General features: G+C 39.7%; 1 long non-coding RNA gene and 2 pseudogenes across 6 annotated transcripts in view; all 3 read right to left on the bottom strand.

Moving 5' to 3' along the window:
- LOC114305476 (uncharacterized) overlaps positions 1 to 3313 on the bottom strand; it is a 30816-nt gene extending 27503 nt beyond the window's left edge. For 4 of the 5 annotated variants that reach the window (XR_014349768.1, XR_014349767.1, XR_014349770.1 and 1 more), the window contains exons 1-2: positions 3144 to 3313; positions 1381 to 1449 (exon numbers count right to left, since the gene is read on the bottom strand). This is a non-coding gene — a long non-coding RNA (uncharacterized LOC114305476). Of the gene's footprint in view, positions 1 to 550; positions 817 to 1380; positions 1450 to 3143 lie in introns of those variants that run through there. The other variant, XR_014349771.1, reaches the window with a different exon arrangement.
- A 1490-nt stretch (positions 3314 to 4803) lies between these two features.
- On the bottom strand, positions 4804 to 5558 carry LOC114305554 (ethylene response sensor 1 pseudogene; annotated as a pseudogene).
- A 385-nt stretch (positions 5559 to 5943) lies between these two features.
- Positions 5944 to 10536, bottom strand: LOC114305436 (ATP-dependent RNA helicase DEAH13-like; annotated as a pseudogene). The gene is made up of 5 exons (XR_014349766.1): positions 10296 to 10536; positions 9961 to 10191; positions 9494 to 9607; positions 8111 to 9343; positions 5944 to 7547 (listed from the first exon to the last, which is right to left on the bottom strand). The product of XR_014349766.1 is annotated as an ATP-dependent RNA helicase DEAH13-like (transcript).
- Positions 10537 to 15362: the final 4826 nt, after the last annotated feature.

Here is a 15362-nt window from a genome sequence, read left to right as displayed (position 1 = left end):
GAACAGAGAGTGAAGAGCGAGAGAGAAAAGAGAGTACAGAGCGAGAGAGAGACAGCAGCGGAGAGGAGAAATGAAATCGTGAATGGAAAACACGGGGCTGGGGGGGTTTAAATAGAAGTTCTAAAATCGTGGTTGTGAACCACGATTTCACTTAAAGAAAAAATTTTTGCTCTAAACTCATGGTTATGAACAGCGAGTTCAGAAGAATTTTATTTTTTGATGAACTCGTGTTTTGAAAAGGCGATTTCAGCATGAAATCGTGCTTCTAAAGAGCGATTTCAAAAGAAGTTTAATCAAACTCGCGTTTTCTAACAGTGAGTTCTTAATCAAACTCGCTTTTCCTAACAGCGAGTTTCAACCTTTACAGGTTTCAGGCGACGGGGGTGGAAAAGTCTTGAACTCGCGATTGTGAACCGCGAGTTAGCTTAGTTTGGGAAATCTTTCAAAACTAGGCTTAGTTTGGGAATTCCTTTATTATTTTGGCTTATTTAGGGAAATGGCCCACAAATAACAAATATACAACGTCCATTGAGCTGTGCAGACTTACATGAGACAGAAAAATTTTAAACTTTTCATATACATAAATACATATTATCTTTAAGTCATCATATATAAACAGATTAGACAAAAAGGGACCTAACCCTATTTACAAAATACACAAGACTTGTTTAACCCACAAGAAAGCAAAACTTAAACTTTAAATCGCATAGCCATAATCACTTGACATGTCCGGAACCTCCACGGGAGGCACATAGGTTAGCTGACAAAAACAGATTCTAGGCAGAAGCCTCTAAGCCTGGTCACGCACTTGATCACCTACATACATAAATAATACTGTGAGCTAAAGCCCAGTGAATAATAACAACGTAAAGGGGTTTAATGAATGATGACCATATTGAATGCAGAAATCAGAAAATCAATCTCTTATCAAATCGGAAACGTAGGCATATTCATATTCATATTCGTATCAGAAAAGAACTACAGCCATGTCCATATTCAATTCATGTGTGGTACACTTCCCTTAGCATAACATATCATATTGGTCAAGCATAGTAAGTCTCATAATGGAACCTCCGGTACCGAGTAACATATCTATGCCACAGTATTGTTTCCCCCCGGGCGAGGGCCTGTGCCACGGTATTCTTTCCCCCGAGCAAGGGCTTGTGCCACGGTATTCTTTCCCCCAGGCGAGGGCCTCCTGACCATGTGCCTCAGTATTGTGTCCCCTGGGCGAGGGCCTCGGCTAGGGATACCGCGTTTACATTCCAAGGAAAATTGGACTATCATTCATTCATTCAAACATAGCATTTCAGAACTTATCATCTCATGTCACTGGAAAATAATTAAAGTTAAACATAACTTTACTGAGTTATTACTCACAGATGGTTGCAGAAGCAAATCAGACAGATTGGACATATCAGATAAATTAGGCAGACAATGGCGCGTGACCTACACAAGCACATAACATATACACATTGAAATACAATATTACTCCCTTGGTCAAACTTGACTTTTCTAGTCTTTTTCTGTCTAAATAGTCCGAAGTTCTACTACACTTATTCTTTCTCATTCAAATAGACCGGTTTCTTATTTCACATATTCTTTCATTACTAAGCCCTTCTTTTCCAAATAGATTGATATTTTACTTGGCTTCTTAAACAATTACCACTAGATCAATGATTCATTCTTCAACTAACTAATTTATGTTGATTGGTAGCTTATTAATCTTTATTGAGTCATAAATCATGTCTAGAATGCCTTGGGAAGAGATGAGAATAAAAATGTGAACTAAATGAAATTTCCAAAATATACTGAAAATAGGTCTCCGCTTGAGCGCCACTTTGGTCGCTCGAGCGGACTGTAAAATTTGAAAAACTACTGGGAGCTCGATTTTGACGCTCGAGCGAGATTTTCCTCGCTCGAGCGGACAACACAAATTCTGAAATTTCCAAAATTGTAATTGAAATTCATATTTGATATTCAAAACCTCAAAACATGTATTTTTTATACACAAAAATGGAGAACCACTGTATGATTTAGTAAACACTTCAAATTAGAAAACATTCATTCAAAATCATGTTCCAATTGCCCAAATTTAGTTTTAATTCATTTTCTCCATATCAAGCCAAATTCCAAACCCAAAGTGATTAACCTCTAAATTAATCTCCATAATTTGAACATGGCTCCTATCTCTCATTTTCTTTTTAGTTACATAAAATTGACTTCAAGCTCTTTCTATTTTCCTTCAAAGCATGAAATTAAAGTCATAAATTCCTTAGAAAATTATTCACATGTATGAAATTGACATCAAAACTACTAATTTTATATTCTTATAAATTTTCCAACTAATTTCCATAATCTTAAACTTAACTTAATTTATAACCTCAATTTAATTCATAATCATAGGTGTTCCAAAATATGATTAATTTAAATAATAAAATCTTAAATTACATTACTTGCATGGATTAAACAAATCTAATTATAAAATCAAAAACTTTATCTAACGTTAGAATTAATTCTAAATTTCCATAAACTTGATGTTCATAAAACATTTCATTTTTCTCTTCAAAATGTGAACTTAAATGATTCAATTTCTTCAAAATCCATGAGACTAATTTCATAACTTTCTCAATTCATGATGTATGTAAATTTACTTCTCATATATACCAAGGTTTCCAAACCCAAGCTCAATTGAAGAATTATAATTATTTCCATATTGATTAACCTTAACCATGTTCATGAATTAATTCTTTAATTTCACCAAATCACATGCATGTAAAAATAAGACTCAAATTCATATAAAATATGCAAGATCAAACCCAAAATAATTAATTTCTAAGTTGATTTCCATAAATTTGAACCTAATTACATTGTATGGATTAAATCTTCAATACATCATTGTTGCATGTAATTTTTATAACCCAATTCAAGAATGATTCTCAAAATTAAACTCAAACTTAACAAATTTAAAGAATCATAACTCATAATCTTTAAGCTAACTATTTTTACATGCAAAACCTAATTTCCATCAATTTATATAATTGATCCTCAAATTTTCATTTTTAATCCTCTCAAAATTCATCTTAAATCAATTTATGTCTAGATTATTTAAACAATACTAAGAAGAGGATGAAATTTCTTACTTGAAGATGAATTTTCCATAATTTTAAGCTTGAATCTTGGTATTCCACAAGCCTTCCTTCTTTTCCCTTTTTTTTTTTTCTCCTTCCTCCCGGTTTCTCCCTCTCAGCCGAGCTCTCTCTTCCTTTCTCTTTTCTAACTCTGCTTCCAGCAGAGTGTAAGGCACCATATTGATTTCAATTGCCATCTCTTATTATTTTATTTTATTTTTCTCATTAGTGGGACACTTGTCCATGTAATATGAACCCATGTTTCATTGGTTTAGCACACTAATCACACTTTAGTTTAATTAAACATCACTTAATCTTGATTAATCCTAATTAGCACATAAGTTAATTAATCATAACTAATTACAATTTCCTACATGATTTAATTAGTCCAATTTGACTTCCATAAGGCCCAATTAATTATATTTACATTTATCATTCTGAATCAGATTTTTTAATCAACTCCCAAAAGGCTCTACATAAATGAATTTAATTCACAATAATCACAATTCTCAATCTTCATAATTTAATTAGCTTAATTAACTCCAATTAGGATCCAATTAATCAAATCTCAATTTCACTAAACTAAATTGAATATTTAATTAAACTCCCAAATGGACCCGTAATTAAAATTAGATCGATTCAACTTCTTAACTTCACTTCCTTAAGCCATTTGGACCCTTAATTTCTAATTCCAAAATTAGTCTTCAATAGAATCATATACGAGTCAAATTCCACAATTCTCATAAATCCAAAGTTAAATCTTAATACTCGGCAATTAATTTCAAATCCTCGTAATTAATCAAGTACTAATCATTGTCCGAGATGGGGTCGCTACAGAAAGGAAGAGAATTCATTTTGTTGAATACACCTGTGAACACCGCTGCATATATAAGGGTGATTCTATACCCTATTGAATGCATCGAAATAATTATTGATAGTGGATAATCAATGGATGCACTGCTTGATATTTAAGAACACTGATGTATCTTGCTACTTGTACATAACAACCATACTATTTTTAGTAATTCATTTATTGCTCCATCATATAAAATGGTTCCATAAGGTGTACTAAACATAGTCTAATGGAGAAACCTACCACTAATAAGCACAAATTAATGGATTGCATTGAACAAGTCTCAGATTGCACTTGACAAGCTATGACTTTGCACTTGCAGCACTTTCTTTTATCAGTTACTAATTGTTTCCCAAGGTCAAATCAAGTTTCCAAGTACTAATTTCTAAAGTCAGTTACAAAAATACAAGAACTTTGGGGTTAATCAGTAATAGATAGTCATACTTGGGTTGAGATTTATGGGGTACAAAACTGAAATTTCAATGACAGTAGGTGGAAAACAGAGAAAATGCAAAACAGGGTCATATAAAACAAACAATTTATCTATCATTTACACAATTTTAATAGAGGACCAAACCATGCTTTTGTCTGTGTCCCAGGGAATTGAACTAAAACTAATAACAATGGTGAACAGAAGTTGATTAAATTTTTTACTCAATTTCCCAGGCAATGAAAAGTGAACCATAAACAACAAGAGAATGCATGATTTATGTTCAAAAATTTCAAGCAAAACAGATGATTATAACTTCTATAGCAGGTTGAATAATAGCCACTTTGAAAGTATTAGATAACACAACATTTCCGAAAATCAGAAGGCAATCAAAAGGCTGCAAAGGGAAAGGATGAGTGGGTAAAAAAAAAAACCTGGTCAGCAACAACGTCCATAAGTTCCAACTCATGGTCGTGCCATTTTCTTATACCATCCATAGGGAGAATCAAAACCATCACAGCATAGCTTTTTGAAGAGAGGTTAGGCCAATCATTAATTTGGAAATTTGAAAGATATAAAAGAGGAACCTGTACGGCAACAACTTCAGGTGGCACATATCTTTCCACAGGAGGTCTGATCCTTGCCAATAGGCATGTATGTGGAATATGGATTGCTTCAGCACTATTAAAGACTTCATTGACTATGCGAAGATTGATTGGCACAGAAGATCCAGCAGGTATTAGATTGTTTAGAGTGTGAGAAAGTTGGAGATTCAAACCTCTTTGTGATGGCATCCACAGTGCACATTCCTTCAGGTTTAAAGTCCTACCCAACTCAACAATAGTAGTTTTAGAATTGTGTGTCTGTCAAGTGTGCTTCTAATTTCATGAGTAAGCATCCTAACATGCCTTCCTGTTTCTTCTTGAGACATAATAAGACCCATCTCCCTGTCAAGCTCTTCAGCCTTACTCTTCAAAAATACTTCTCGTGTTTTGACACTTAGCAGATCAGGAATAATATGCACAAGCATCAAAGCCGTTGCACATGACACAACAGCAGTAGCAATTTTCACTACAGTCATCACGATAGCAACAGTTTTAGAGTGCATAGAGAATGTCCACAAACTTATGAAGTGGGTTGCTCCACAAAGAACAATGAAAGCACAATTTTAAACCTTAATGAATTTTAAAAAGTGTTCAAATTTAACTTGTTTATTGATTTCAAACTATCTGCAACCAGGGGAAAGGAGGGGGAGGGAGAACTAGAAGCAGATAAGGAAGATTTCAACATAAAATGATAATGCTTGAGAAAACCCAATCTTGGTTCCCAAAATTCTCACCAAAGGTCCTACAGTTCTATCCATTCTTATGCTGAAAAGGTTGGCCATGCAATGTATTTGATAACTCAACAATTGTAAGCTGACCAGATGTTACAATTTACGTAATTCTGCATTTATAAACAATAATTACTATCAAAACAAACAAGACTATTCAAATGAAATAAGACAAATTGGATTGAAATATTAGCATACAGCGTTCTACAATGGAATAAAAAATCTAGTCGATGGCTCCATAAAATTCTGGAGCATGTTTCTTTTCCAGAGTTTGTTGAGAGCCATTGAGATGATACATGCCAAGATAAAAGTCAACAACTGTAAGTTCAAATCCTGTATTTCTCCTTTTTATCTCTCTTGACCCTTTTGGGAAAACATTCTTTGGGATCTAAAAGAACCTCACGGTGCATTTCCAACCAAAGCTCTTCAGATTGACCACTAAAACCCTCCTGAAACCAGTCCAGAATTTCTGCATGCAATTCTCTGGGGTTCTCATTCCAGGCCTCTCTTAAAGTGGTGCAGCTGTCAATAATTCTCAACCTGGTCTTTAACTTGTTAGAAGATTCCCAACCCTTCTATGACCTGATGCCTCTAGCCTCAAAATGCTACCCAGTGAGGCTGCCATGAACTTCCTGACAGATCTTAAGCATGGTAAAACATGACCTTCAAGCAAAGAAAAGGCAAACACAGCCACTCTATGCACATCATCTTTAATTGGAATACCATGCAATGGGAACTGCCATAGATGAGGGCCAAAAGTTGGAATGACCCAACAGAAAACTTGGTCTGTCAGAGGATCATAATAAGGCTTGGGATCTGTGAGGGGGGCAGAGAAAGTGCAGAGAGACCCGGCATATTTAACAAGCCAATCAGATTTTACACTTGTTGCACCATGTATATATGGTCGTTTTGTGTATAGCAGTTCACTGTACACCAAAAATTCAGGGGCAGACTTGGCAACAGAGGACCGCCGATGCAGGAAAACAGGTTCTTTAACCATCCAAGCCTGATAGCGACTTGCATTAACTTTTATGTCTCCCTCTGATGCCAACACTCGTCTGACATGTTTCGCAACCCTATCAGCCCAACTGGCACATATAACTTGGCCCAAGAGCGCCTCCTCATTCAATAGCAGAGGATACTTATTGGACGAAACCCTCCAAGCACGTTCTACATCCTCTGCAGTACCATGAGTCCATGAAAATTCCTGTTGAAGACCACAAAAACTTTGGTTAAACACTAGTTGAAGTAGCTTCTTTCTCAGCTTGGACATTTCCTCCATGGTTTTCAGATGTAGTGCCTTGTCATCGCAGAATTCAACTGAGTTTCCAGAAAGTTCAAAGCACTGCAAGGCATAAGCTACAGTCAAAGCATCACTGCTGAGATTATAAAATTTTGCACAAGACACTTTAGCAGATTCTTTAAGCTTTTTCTTCCTCAACTTTGCTTCCTTGTCAGTTCTTTTCTTGCTATCTATGGAGTCAGACTCATCCTTCTTCAAGCCATCTGTATCTGTGTGGCTTCCCTCAAACTGCATTACAAAAGGATTTGACAAGCTCAAGGCTGCAGCTGCTGCCAATGTGTATCCTAAAACAAGATTTGCCCGCCCATAAATTTTCACCTTTCCCATTATTTGTATTACTGTAAGCAACATCCGAGAGTGGCGAGGGCTCATGGGATACTGTGCCATGGCCTTCCCCAGGGATGTCAATCTCCCTTTGCTATCAAGTGCTTCAAGAGCCTTTAAGCAACACTCCGCTTCAAAACCTCGCGAGGAGTAGGAAATGGGAAATTTGAAACCTGCAATATACAAAACATTAAAGATATTTATCTAAAAAATTATCAGGGTTGTTTTTTAAGAGATAAAAAATGAAAAATAGAAACATATAATCAGAGCCCAGCCAGAGAAATTTCTACAAACTCCATCAAGTAAGAAGTTTTTAGTTGACATTAGCAGCTCAAATAATCTCTAGTCCAAAACAGGAAGAGGCAAAAGCAAGATTAAAAATGATCCAAATGTAATGCAAAGCAAACCCCAATTGGACTACTTAATCTATGCCATTGATACAACAAAAATGCTATGAAGTCACCCTTTACCCCGAATGTGTTTGTGTGGTGGAGATTAAATTGATGAAGTGTGGTGTCTATGAGTAAAATGAATTTGAACCATTGATTTATTTTTCTGGATAAATTTTGGGTTCATAAGTCTGGGTTTGTAGTGTTCGTTGATATGATCATTAATTAAACCCATAAAAGAAAGCAAATGATAAAAGTGGAGATGTAACCTTCAAAACATTGTTTTTCTAGTGAACCAAAATGATTTATTACCTTAACAGGAGCTTGTAATTACATACATAAATTGCCTTATGAATGCCCATAGATTTCATGAGGAGGACGACGCCATCAACAGGTATTTTTGATATCTCAGCACTTGAGAAGTCAGGAAAAATGTTATTAAACACTGCAGAAGAGTAGAGGCGATAACAGTGGCCAGGCCCTGTTCTTCCAGCTCTTCCTGCACGTTGAGCAGCAGATGCTTTGCTTATCCACTGGACTTCAAATGTTTCCATGCCATTGGATGAGTTATAGTTCTTAACCTGTTCTCTTCCAGTGTCAACTACATACTTTATACCTGGGATGGTTAACGAGGTTTCAGCCACATTAGTGGCAACAACAACTAGGCGATCTCCTTCCTTAATCTCTTCAAACACACGAAGCTGTGCTGATGCAGGAAGCATGGCATAAAGGGGCAGAACACACATTGCACCAGCACAAAGACCATTTACTACATGCCTTTTCTCCTCCAGACCAGGAATGGATTGGTTTGAGCTTCCTTCCAAAGAAGGAACAACCTGTTTCTCATGAAAATCAGAATTCAAGGTAGTTTTTCCAGCCAAAACTTCAAAAGCAGCCTTCAATGAATCAAGGTCCCGGTCCTCTCTAAATATTTCTGCAATATTATCATCAACCTTGGTTTTCTGGTTCAATAAACCTCTATCGTCATCAACACTTTCCAGATCACTATCTGACCCCAAATCATCAGAAAAATCTGATTCATTATCATCTGAATCACCATGGTCTTCATCATAAGAACTAAACCTGTCAGTTTTATCATGGCGTGAGTTTCCATGCATTTCAAATGCTTCATTGATCTCCTTCATATCATATTCCTCAGCAGCATTCCCTACAGAGTATGTAGAAACCTCGTTTCCCATATTTCTTTTAAAACTATTCTCAACTATTTCCTTTGAAGCTTGACGCAGCTTCTGGCACAAGTACTCTTCTTCTCTCTGACTGGTGACAAATGTAAGTATGCCACAAGGTGGCAATCTCTTGTGAATTGACAAGACCTTCTTATAGGCTTGGCCAATGTAGTCCATAATCTCTGTTCACTTTGAGAAGTGTATAGTTACAGTATACTGTCGAGTTGGAGTTTCTATCACAAGTGGGGGATCACAAAATATCCCCCTTCTGGAAATGAAGTCTTCAACTCGTAAGGTGGCACTCATAAGCACCAGTTTTAATAGAGAGATCTTCCTTTCAGGGCTTATTCTTTCTCCTGAAAGGACCTTACACTGCTGCTCCTCATAGATTATCTGCCACAAAGCACAAGTTCATAAACCATAAAAAGAAAAAAGAAAAAAAAATACAGGGAATTTTTCTTTAAAAGTAACTGTAGATTGTAGAAGCCTCAAAACTGTGATCTACAAAATCTTAAACCAATAAAATTATTCTGTAGCTCTCACCTGGCGCTGTTGTATAATGCGAGAAAGCATTCCAATAAGTATGTCAGTGTTCAAGCTCCTCTCATGAGCCTCATCCAAAATTATGATCGAGTACTTCTTCAATAAGAAATCACTCTGCATTACAAAGACAAATGTTTATAGAAGTATATTTCAATGAAAGAAAAGAAATAATTTACTAATGTAACCATTACTTTAAGAAAAGATGGTGCAGCCAAACCAGTCAAAACAAGAAAGGAAAATGAAAGAACAATGTCCTAACTTCAAATTTGTCTAAGAGAACACTTTTTTTATTTTTTATTTATTTATTTAATTTGGTGGAAAGCTTACAACAATATTAAATAACAACGAAGTATGGTTAAAAAGAAAAATATATGGAAAAACATTAGCATTAAGCGCCTTGACTAGGTCTAGTCTTTGCTAGAATCATTGTCCCATTGAGATAAGTTGTTAGTAAGTATATTGCTAACCTGCACTCCTCGTAACAAAATGTGATCAGTCATAAACTTGATGGAGCAACTGTCTCCAATCCTCTGATCACGCCTAACTTGAAAGCCAATCTCCTTGCCTAGACAAAAACCAAGCTCAAATGCCACCCGCTTGGCAGTTGCAAGGATAGCAACACGGCGTGGTTGCGTAACACCAGTAATGCCACTCGAAACAGTAGATTGGTCTGAACCAAAGCTTGCTTCATAAAGAAACTGAAATATGCCGACAAGGAAGCACAAATTGAGACCGTCACCATAGTGACAAAATAATCTTGAAATCCAGAACGCAGTTTACAGAAAGCACACAACTAGGTTACCTGTAGAACATGAGTGGTCTTACCACAACCAGTCTCCCCACAAGTAATAACAGTAATGTTTTCATTTATAGCTTCAATTATCTCCTGCTCCATCATGACTATTGGAAGATCCTTCCTTTTGTTCTCAATCTCTTTTGGTCTTGATACATGAACCACAACTGGAGCAGTTGGAACTCTCTGCAGAGGACAATCTGCCAGGTTGCTTGTATTGCTGATATGCATTTCTGGGTTACCATTCGCCCAATTCTGTCCATCAGTCCCCATTAGGCAACAAGAACATAAATATTAGTTACAAATAACAATAACCGGAGTCTCATTATAAACAATAAATATATTTCTTTCTACTATCTACGTATGAAGCGTACCATTGACCTGCTAATTTTTCTTCTATCACAGTTAGATGATGTGGGCAAAGAATCATGGGCATCTTCTTGCATGTTTGAATCACTATTCTCTTTGGCAACTTCCGTAACTGCCAAGATTGCACCAAATTCACCAATTGCACTAAATCTACTGCTACAAACTGAATCTTTGGAAGATCCCAAAGAAGTAGGAATGTCAGTTATGACTTCTCTCTCTGCCATAACTGGTTGCAGAAAGTAATTCTCATCAAGGCCTTGCCTGGGCTGGATTAGGCCAGAATCGGGCTCAATTTCACACAAAGGACTGACACCAGCCTTGAGAGGCTGATCACCCGGAGGCACTACGAAACTTAACTTAGAAAACTGCAACGCTCTTCTACGTTTTTCATGCACAGTTTCAACCTACAAATAGTTAGTTAGGCCCATTCATAAAAACAACCAAGGGTATTTTTTCTTAAATAATAACGAGTAGCATAATAACTGTGGGGATATATTTTCTAAGTACCAACGCGTGGTCAAGGTGACGCCGACGTGTTAGCTGAGGTGCCACGTATCCTGGTCATGACACCGAGGTGATCTCGGCTAGGCCGAGGTTATCTCCAAAGATATCGGGATTCGGGATAAGCGGATAAGGGACAAGAGTCCTAGAATGAAGAAGGAACTCAACCTAGATAAGGATAAAACTCTTAGAGAGTTTATCTTTATCCATTGGAGAGTCCAAGATGAGCATTGAGTTAAAGTCCATTGAAGCTAGGCTTCTATTGGGGCTAGGATTGTGTAAACTCTAAAAGAGAGGCACCCCCGTGGGTCTAAGGTACGCGATTTATATTCTGAACAGTGAGTTAAGCACTATTAATTATCTATGAGATAACTGACTTGATCGTCGGAGTGCCCCCGGGTGGACGAACCACCGCCGGAATCTCTTCTTTCTGTTGCAGGTTATTCAGGTGTCATCTATTCTGCCAGTGCTCTCCAGTTGAATACTGAGTTGGCAATGTGGTTAGAAAATCACTCACACAATTTGGCGCCGTCTGTGGGAAAGAAAGGAGGATAGATGGCCAGTGACGGACAGAAAGAAAAGGTTGGGGACGAAATCCCTGCTGGGAACGGTAAACACGTTGACCTTAACATGGAGGAAGATGGTTGCAACGAGGAGACTCAGGGTCAGAATCATGGCGAGAAAGACGTCGGCCAGGAGGGCGACGTACCAAAGTAATCGGACCGAAGCGGGTATTACAACGAGGACAACCTCCAGGTATGGAAGGATAGATGCTTGCGGAGGGATGAAGAGGTGAAAGAGATGGCGAACAAATTGGCCGACCTGCAATCGGTCGTCAATTTCATAATGTAGAATAACGTCATGCAGCCACCATTCCCGCTGCCGGACACGTCGATTCCAGCGGCCAATGCCTAGAAGGCAGGGCAGAAAACAATCCCTGTAGCCCCCCAGCACACCAGGAGCGAAAAACACTCTCATCGGCCTTCAAGGGAGGTCGGGTGAGGAGAGTCGATAAGGGAGGAATCACGAAGGACACATCGCACCAAGGAAGTAGACCCTAGAGAACATCGACATGTTCAATGGCAGGAGCTGTGCTTCGACACAACTCATGGAGAAAGGACGAAAAGGGCTCACAACGAAGCTGAGAGCAGTGCGCCGAAAAGACTGAAGTCAGGAGATAGCCGAGCTCCTGGCCGGACCAAAGAGGACTTGAGAGATTACCTCAAGAGGAAGCAAGAGCATGCCGAGGTAACTTCCCCTATTAAACCGAGAACACCATTCTCAGTAGAGTTAGACAAAGTTGAGGCCCCGAAGAGATTCAGTATGCCAAGGTTCCAGATATACGATGGGAAGTCGGACCCCAACTTTCACGTCGGATTATACCTGAACACAATGGCATTGTACACTGGAAATGAGTCGTTGCTCTGCAAAGTGTTCCCCTCATCATTCGGGGAGATTGCATCGGATTAGTTTCACAAATTGCCGAAAGGAAGTGTGAAAACTTGGGAAGGCCTGGCTGAGATGTTTGTGGCCAGGTTCGTGACAAACAAACTACAGCCCTTGAGGGTAGACGCCCTAATGGCTCTGAAGATTGGCGAGGACGAAAGCCTGAGGGCCTACGCCAAGAGGTATTACGAAGTGTTCAACAGAATACCAGAATGCAACCAAGAGGTGGCCGTCGTGTCATTTAAAAATGGCCTGAAAGATAACTGCCTACTCCGAAAATCACTGGCAAAAACATTGCCAAAAAGCATGGAGAAATTCATGGCCAGAATCGAGAAATATGCCAGAGCCGAGGAGGACACGCCAGGAACCACAGCGATAAAGCAAGAAAAAGGAAACGGCTCGCCGAAGCGAGGCCGAGGTAACAACGGATCCAATAAGCAGGAGGTAGGACTAAGGGTTGCACAGGCAGTCACAACTGTGTTCCGAATTCCCATTCACAAAGTCCTGGATAAAATCCAAACCCAACCCTATTTCAGAGCACCAGCAAGGGTACCATGAGAGTTTATGGGACGAAGCCTTGGTAAGCGTTGTGCTTACCATAACGAAGATGGGCATATGACCCAGGGTTGTAGAGCCCTGAAGGCGCATTTGGAAGACCTGGTAAGGCAAGGCCATTTGAGAGACCTTGTAGATGAGGCCAGGACAAGGGAAGAGTAGGCAAGACTGCCTCAGGCACGGGTAGCTCCACCTTCCCCAACACAACAGCCGCAGGCAGCCGGACCTCGGGTAATTAATGTAATTCACTCGAAGGTCAATGAAAACGAAATACGAGAGGAAACCTAGAAGGTGAGGCACTTGCAGCATGTGTACCAAGTAAGGGAGAAAAGACCTCGGGCCGAGGAGTACTAGGGACCAGTAGTATCCTTTACTGAAGCCGACCTAGAGATGGTCCAACATCCGCACAACGATGCCTTGGTAGTATCCCTCCAGGTTGGGGAGTGCCAAGTGAAGCGCATCCTCATTGACCAAGGCAGCTCTTGTGACATCATGTATGTCAGATGCTACAAGGAGCTTGGTTTTCACCCAGACGATATGGAACAATCTAATGGCCCAATGGTCGGGTTTAATGGAACGCCGACATGGCCACTGGGAGCAGTAAGCTTAGATGTGCAGGCTAGCACGAAGAGGATAAAGACGAAGTTCACCGTAATCGACACACCCTCCCCTTACAATATTATCTTGGGAAGGCCATGGTTGCATGCAATGGGGGTTGTTCCTTTAACATTGCATCAACTATTGCAGTTCCCAATAGAGCATGGGATAGAGGAGGTCAGAAGAGATCAACTGCAGGCAAAGAATTGCTCCATGGCAGCAATGAAATCCACCTGCAGCATACGAGAACCAGAGAAGACAGAGATCGAAGACGAGGACGTGGAGGTCCTAGAGGATGTAGGCAAGGAGCCAGCCGAGAAGAGTGAAGAAGCACTGAAGAAAATCCTTGTCCAGGAGGGGGACGAAGAACGCTTCTTTCTTCTCGGCTCGGGCCTAGCCGAAGAAGAGGAAAAAGAGTTGGAAGCTTTCTTGAGAGCAAATATTGAGGTGTTTGCCTGGACGCCTTACGAAATGCCTAGCATTGACCTCGAGGTCACTTGCCATAAACTGAACGTTGACAGGTCGGCCAAACCTGTAATCCAAGAGCAAGAAGACCGACGTTGATGCACGTCGAAGCAATGAAAAAGGAAGTAGACAGACTTCTGGAGGCCAGGGCCATTCGAGAGGTAAACTACCCGACATGGCTATCAAATACAGTGGTGGTGAAGAAAAAGAATGGTAAATGGAGGGTCTGCGTGGACTTTACCAGCCTGAACAAGGCCTGTCCCAAAGACAGTTTTCCTCTACCCAAGATCGACCAACTGGTAGACGCCATTTCAGGGCATGGAAGGATGAGTTTCTTGGATGCCTACAAGGGGTACCATCAGATAGCCATGTACCCCCCAGACGAAGAGAAGACTGCGTTTGTCACTCCAAAAGGTCGGTATTGCTACATAGTGATGCCATTTGGGTTAAAAAATGCAGGAGCAACTTACCAAAGATTGGTAACCAAGATGTTCAAACACTTGATTGGCGGAACGGTGGAAGTTTACATCAATGACATGGTCGTGAAGACCAAGGAACCTGAAGGTCATTTGGACGACCTGAAAGCAGTCTTTGACATCCTTAAAACATATCGGCTCTGACTCAATGCATCGAAGTGCATTTGGAGTTAGATCTGGTAAGTTTTTGGGGGTACCTGGTGACCAGAAGGGGAATTGAGGCTAGCCCAGATCAGTTTAAGGCCATCCTCAAGTTGAAGAGCCCGACGTCAGCAAAACAGGTGCAGATGTTGACTGGAAGGGCTGTAGCTCTGAATAGGTTCATAAGCAGAAGCTCAGACAAGTGCAAACCTTTCTTCAACTTAGTGAAGAAAGCCACGGACTTCTTATGGACAGATGAGTGCGAAGCCGCCCTGGCCGACTTAAAGAAGTATTTGACCACGGCTCCAGTTCTCTCAAATCCAAAACCTAGAGAGGAGCTGTTCCTATACTTAGCAGTTTCAGAGCACGCGGTGAGCGTAGTGGTAATCCGAGAAGAAAAAGGAGAGCAAAGGGCTGTTTACTATGTAAGCAAAACCCTGGCCGATGCATAAACCAGGTATTTACCCCTAGAGAAGTTGGCACTGGCATTAGTAATGGCTTCAAAAAAGCTGAACCATTACTTTCA

Source organism: Camellia sinensis, chromosome 13 (genome assembly GCF_055761805.1).
Source record: "Camellia sinensis isolate YWXY chromosome 13, ASM5576180v1, whole genome shotgun sequence".
Lineage (NCBI taxonomy): Eukaryota > Viridiplantae > Streptophyta > Magnoliopsida > Ericales > Theaceae > Camellia > Camellia sinensis.
This window is presented reverse-complemented; position numbering and strand designations above follow the sequence as displayed.